The sequence below is a fragment of the Acyrthosiphon pisum genome, chromosome X, assembly GCF_005508785.2.
Source record: "Acyrthosiphon pisum isolate AL4f chromosome X, pea_aphid_22Mar2018_4r6ur, whole genome shotgun sequence".
NCBI lineage: Eukaryota > Metazoa > Arthropoda > Insecta > Hemiptera > Aphididae > Acyrthosiphon > Acyrthosiphon pisum.
Genome location: NC_042493.1, coordinates 75,162,757 through 75,169,591, shown reverse-complemented (window position 1 = coordinate 75,169,591; position 6,835 = coordinate 75,162,757).

Below are 6,835 nucleotides of genomic sequence, written 5' to 3'. Positions count from 1 at the left end.
TACACGCACCTAAATCTACTAATGTTCATTTCTTCGTACAATCTACAATCTAGATGCCAATTATAGTTTAAACATAATTTTGTCACAAAGATACTTATGAAATCTTACATATGCGAACATAGGGCTAACTATAGCCAAGCTCCACCAAAAACTTTAACAGTCCTACCAAACATTTACTTAATTTTATTTTTTTAAGCTTATTCAATTTTATAATAGTATGGTATTAGGCTTCGGCCTCCCCAAATCTTAAAATTATCGCCTACCTATTGTACCTAACCAAACATAATATTATTTTTTAAGATATTTTTCAATGTTATCCAAATATAATTTTTTCCGACAATTGTATGTAAATTTAAGTTAAAAAATATTCAAATTCAAACTTTGTATTTAATTTCGTCATTTCGTAAGACAAATGTATAACTTGCAAGCAGTCCCGAACCCTATAAACAACATATTTATTAGGAGGGAAAATGTCAAAAAAAAAGGAAAAAAGTGCAATCCCTTAGACACCTCTAATATTCACATAATATTACATAGATACCTTTTTTCTAGTACTGATAATTATTTTATTTCTTAATTTATTTTCACAACCGTCATTTGACAAGCAATGTAAATAGAATAACAATATTATAGGAATAATTAAAAACATTTAAACAATTTTGTTATACCATTTAGTTCAAAAAAAAATTTTAAATGAATAAACAGTTAGCAACTATAAACATATAACACACAACAGCTACCTACCAATTAATATTTGACTATTCAATTTTTTTTTTTGTTAATACGCATGAAAACACAATAACACCAGTCACCGATCCAGTCAAACTCTTTATAATAGAAACGTTCTGTACCTATGTATTGCGAGAAAAAAAATTATTTAATTCACTTTTCTTGTAATTTACATGGTTGAAAACATTGAAAACTGAATTGTGAAGATTTAAAATTCAACAACTTTACTATTAGTTATATTTGTTTGTATACCCAATAATGGCATTATAGACACGGAGAGTACCTGAGTACTTATATTAGGTACTTATTATTATTTTTTTTTTTAATTCATGATAGGTAACCTACTTGAAACATAGGTATTAGTCTTAAAATGGTAACGCGTTATGTTATAGTAATTACTTGTCAAAAGAAATAACCATTGAATTTTTGTCACATGGAAACAATTCAAACAAACAAGAGTAACACGTAATTTTCGTTACATTATTACTTATTATCTACACTGAATATTATATAATTACTATGAAATAAATCCAACGGTTTGTGAGCATCTTTCAACATATTTAATTCTCTCTGATGAAATGGTACAATAAATCAAAGATCAAACAACTAATGAAAAAATAAATTTTGATTTGAATGTGTAATAATAATACAATAATATATTATAGCTTACCTAATAGCTACAGATATATTTGTAATTATGTATAATATTGTAGTAATTGTTAAAGACATAGGTACAACAGGAAACATTTTAGTAAAATAAATAACAAAGTTTATACCTTTTGTATACCTTTGGTACTTAATTTCTAAACCTTCGAGGTTAATAATAATTATTAGTATTAACAAAATAAATTTAAAATGCTTAATACTAATGAATTGTAGTTACGTATATTTAATATTAAATTCATTACCTTTAATAACAATTGTATTTATCGAGTAATTTACTGAGATTAGTTTGGAATCATGTAGGTATAGGTGGGTATGGGTATTTTATTATTACCTGTATCAATAACTGTTTTCATATAGAAAATTGTTATATAATATTAATAATATTAATAATAATAATAATATATTAATAATATTAATATATTTTAAATACTAACTCGAAGGCTATGCTCAAAGTAAGGAACAAAATTATTTGTTTCGTATTTGTATGCTATTTTATGAATATTTTGTTTGCTTATTGTCTATTGAAGAACTAAGAAGCTCTCTAACTAAATTAAATTTTTCTAAAAACTAAATTTTTTTTCATTCCTAATTTTTCAATTTCAATTTTATTATTTTGTAGATAAAATCAGATGAGTCCTCAATATGGCGCTGTTTGAGTATTTTTCCCTGGTAGATAGACTCCTTTGATTAAATATAAAACAATATTTAGTTTAGTGTATTATGATTGTAAACATAAAATTACTTATAAAATCTATTATAGGTGCTTTTATTGTCATTGTTCTAACTAAATGCCTTAAAGCCTCTAATGGTGTTGTTCCTTTTTTGTATACAATAGTTCAATATCCAATCAGTGAACAAACTACAATTCTGTTGAGGTGTATTAATCACATATTAAAATATTTTGTTAAACAAATTCAAATATTTAAAAAAAAAATATATTTTAAAACAATTGCATTTTCAAACTGTTCAGTTTAATTTTGTAATTTATCTTGTTTTTGTTCCCTTGTCTTGAAATAGGTATCTTATTTGCTTTCAAGGAGCCTGGAAACAGGGGCGAACCTAGTGGGGGGTAGGGTGGTCATAATACCCCCCCCAATAATTGGTTTCTTAACTTTTCAGTTGGCCATTTTACATTTATGAAAAACTCAATAACTGTACATAATGGCCAACTAATAATTTGCATACGATTGATGATTGTGATAGTGATATTGACTAGAATCAAGGTTATTAGCATAATATAGTGAATATACTAATATTATTATATTTTAACATCGTCTGAACTAGAATAATGAAATGGCTCAAAAATGGGCAACTCAAAAAAAAGAAGAATATTGATAAATTGAATATTTAGGTATAAGAAAATGAATCATTTTTATAACAATAAACAATAATAAACATTTTTATTATATTTTACTTTGTTTGTTTTTTTTTTTTTAACATTATTTATTATTTATTGCAAATGTGGTACTTACCTAATGGAATAATTTATGTAATGGATATCTTATATAGGTATTATAAACGATTTTCATAATCTATTAGTATAATAGCTTGAATTTTTAATTTACTTAAATAATTAAGACATTTTAACTGTTTAACGATGAAATAGCTACGACAAAATAACAAAAACAAGTTGTTCCGGATCAATTTTTAGAGTTGGCCAAACTACCAACTTTGGCCTCCCAATAAAAACCTCCTCGGTACGCCCCTGCCTGGAAATATAAAAATAAACAATAATTGGAATCATATTAGACAAATATGTAAATGGCAAGGTAATATAAGTGCCTTTTTTCTTAGATTCTGTTTTCAAATTATAAAATTTATTTTTTTGCCAAGTTAAAAGTGTGCAGTACCTTACGATCTCAATGTAGACAATTGTTATCATCACAATGATTTAAGCTGGTTTATCTGTATAGCTCCACTCCTCTCTGTATAATCTCAATGTACAAACAAAATGTGTAGTATGAATATTTATAAAGAAATTAATAAATAGGAGCTGTAAAACTTCACTGGATAGTTAATATATACCTATATCAGATACATATCATAATAATATAGGTATTAAATAATTATCGCCCTAAAACTCTACACAGACTACAAAATATATTTTAAGATTGTTTTTAATACTACCCAGTCGTTAATAGTATTACCTATGTGGCTATGATGTATTATGAAGAATGTTAATAATAAAATTGGGGGACATTTTGTGCTTGAACAAAAATGTTTTCATTTTTTTTATAAACTCTGAAACACACATTGAATATTACAATTTAGAATTGTAATTATATTCTATTGTTTTCTAAAGTAGGTAGGAACTTTGGGTATCCTATTTGTATGTATCTTGTGTTCTTTTTCATTATATAAATTATTGATCTTCTTTGGAAGATATGATAATCTCCATTCTTTGGTACCTATTACCTAATCAATTTAAATTGTAAAAATTTGTTCTGTTCCTTAAACTTTCAAAGATTTCTTATAGATCAAAAATACCTACAAAACACAAATATTTTAAAGAAAAGTATTTTTAGTAGCGTTCCATAATTTTAAATTTATTATTTTAATTAAATATATTCAGAAAATTAATTTCTTTTTTTGCTAATTGATGAGTGCATATTTTTATTTTATTTAAATTTGAACAATTTATTCCATATATATTTATAAATATTTAAGATTTTAGATTAGCGCATATTCGATTGGTTTTTAATGTGAAAAAATCCGCTCTCTACACATGTCTGTGGGTGAAGCAGTATAAATATTATTATATTTTTAAAGTAAATCAAACATTGACTATAAATAAATAAGCTATTTATAATCAATGTGGTACAAACTACCAAAACCACTGTCGTCTCCCGAATACCAGCTGATGAAGATCTATTTGCTAAATATAATAACATAATTATAAACTTAATATAATGTAAGTAACTATGTTTCATATACATACATTATTATTTATTTTTGACAATAGTGGCATCATTTGTATACTTTTAATATATCAAAATCCAATGTGCAATATTTAAATACCGCTAATTCTTCAAAATATTTAATGCATTCAGGAAATTTATTTTTTTGTTTAAATTTGTTGATATGTTAATTTTACTAAGTACAAAGTTTTGTCAATTAAGGTATTTTAGGATTTTTGGTTTAAATAATAAATATAAGTTATAGGGCTTATAAAAAAAACTGTACAGAATTCTGCAGTATAGGTAGGTAGTTTGACTTGCCCAACAGAAAACTAGAATGTCAGTCGAAGAACATACATTCTCATGAAAGACAATTTGTAGTTTACTCTATGGATAATTCCCCAAGTAAAATTGTATTTACCGAAACATACAATTTTTACTTTTATGTATTATGTTTCCTATTTTTATAATATATCATTTGATATTTTGATTTAAATTGTAAGTTGATCTAAAATATCTGAGAACATATATTATAATTAAAATTCTGTGTCTTAATGAAGTTCACAATAAAGAAATTAAATTTTTTTTGTTTATTATTAAAATATATTACAATTTATTTACAAAATAAAAACAATAAGATGTAATAAGGATGACAGAGAGAAAGTACATATATGATATATTGATATATAACATGAATCACATGAATAGGAGACCAATTATTCATTAACACAACCTCAGAATAAATATACTTTTCTTTCTCAACTACGTTAATTAATGTACATTACATGATTTTTAACATCTAAATTTTATATTCTATGAAGGTATCTACAAATATTAAAAATTAATATTATTGTATAAATAAAAATAAATGAATAATTCACTATATAATTCATTAGTTATTTATAATTAATAGCAATTGATTTTTTTTTTTTTGCAAAAACTGGTTTACATTTTTGAGCTCTAAAAATGTAAAATACCTATGAGAGGACACACTGACACAGTATTAGACTGATGAGTATTTTCATCCAAGTATTTTGATATCTGAGCATATCCGTATATCTGAGATTTAATTATTGAAAATTATATGGTACTGGATTATATTATAATAATATGACATAATGTATTATATTATTATGTTGTAATAAGATAAATCAATTTTAGCTTTAAATTCATTTAAATTCACGCCGAAGTGCCTGGTTGGTTTTTCCATCAAGCACCCCAAGCCACCACATTTTGTAGGATGAACATCACTTATCCTTACTAAGATATTTTCATATTGTATAGATTGTTTAATTTCTAAATTATAAAAATAAATCATTTCAATTACAAATTTCAATAATTTTTATTCTCTCTATAGGTAGTGCAATAAAGTTTAACATTTATGGACCTACCTAAGTAGATTATATTAGACTTATTGAATGAAAATATATACATCACGTTATATTTGACAATTAATAACGATTGAAATTTGTAAACGTAATTATAACGGAAAGCGATAATCAAAAATAATTAAATACCGCAAAACATAGCATAACGAAAAACAAAATATATAATATATCATTAAACGAAAATTAAGGCAAAACGCAATTTATAGAATATCATATCATTAGGTAAACGAAAAATAACGCAAAACAAAATTATTTGAAAATTTAAAACCCATTAATTATTTAAAAGTAAGGTAGGTACCTACCTAATATATTGGTTTCATAGAAATATATTTTATTTCATGCTATTTATTTTTGTCTTAGAACAAAATCTAAGTATAGATTATAGGTATATAGTATATTACATTATATTCCGTATCCGTATGCGGGACGTTACTTACCCGCATTTTTTTGGAATTATTGATAACTTTTAAATTGAATTGCCAATAGCTAATACCTATTACCTAGTATAATAATAATAATTATTATTATTATTAACTAGCTGCCCTAGCTGACAGCTGTACTTTGTCTACTCTGTAATCTGTACTACTGCGGTCCTCTTGTGAGTGTTAAGAAGACTATTGATACCCACATGTGTTATATATAATAAAATAATTCTATATTTTAAATAGTTTCAACTCGCTTTTAAAACAGCGTTTTTATTAAAAAATTATGTTTTTAAATATTTTTTATCCTTATAATTTTTTTACTTTTTTACTTTTTTGAATGACAACGTAGGGTTCTAATTTTATATTCTATTTTACTTTTATGTATCAAAATACTCAGAAAAAAATTCTGCTTTGGGGCGAGTAGTTTATGAGTTATAAGTATTTAAGTTAAAATGAGCGGAGTGGAGTGGTACGGGGTTATCCCGCGAAATGTTTTTCCACTTCTCCGCTCATCAAAACTTTAAATATACATAAACATATCCCTATGTTGTCATTTAAAAAAGTAAGAAACTTAAAAAATTATAAGGATAAAAAATATTTTAAAATATAATTTTTTACTAAAAACGTTGTTTTATAAACGATTTGAAACAATGTAAAAAAATATTTTCAAAAAAATTACACTTTTTGAAATAACGAGTGTTTGATAAAAGAATCATCCAGTATAACAAAA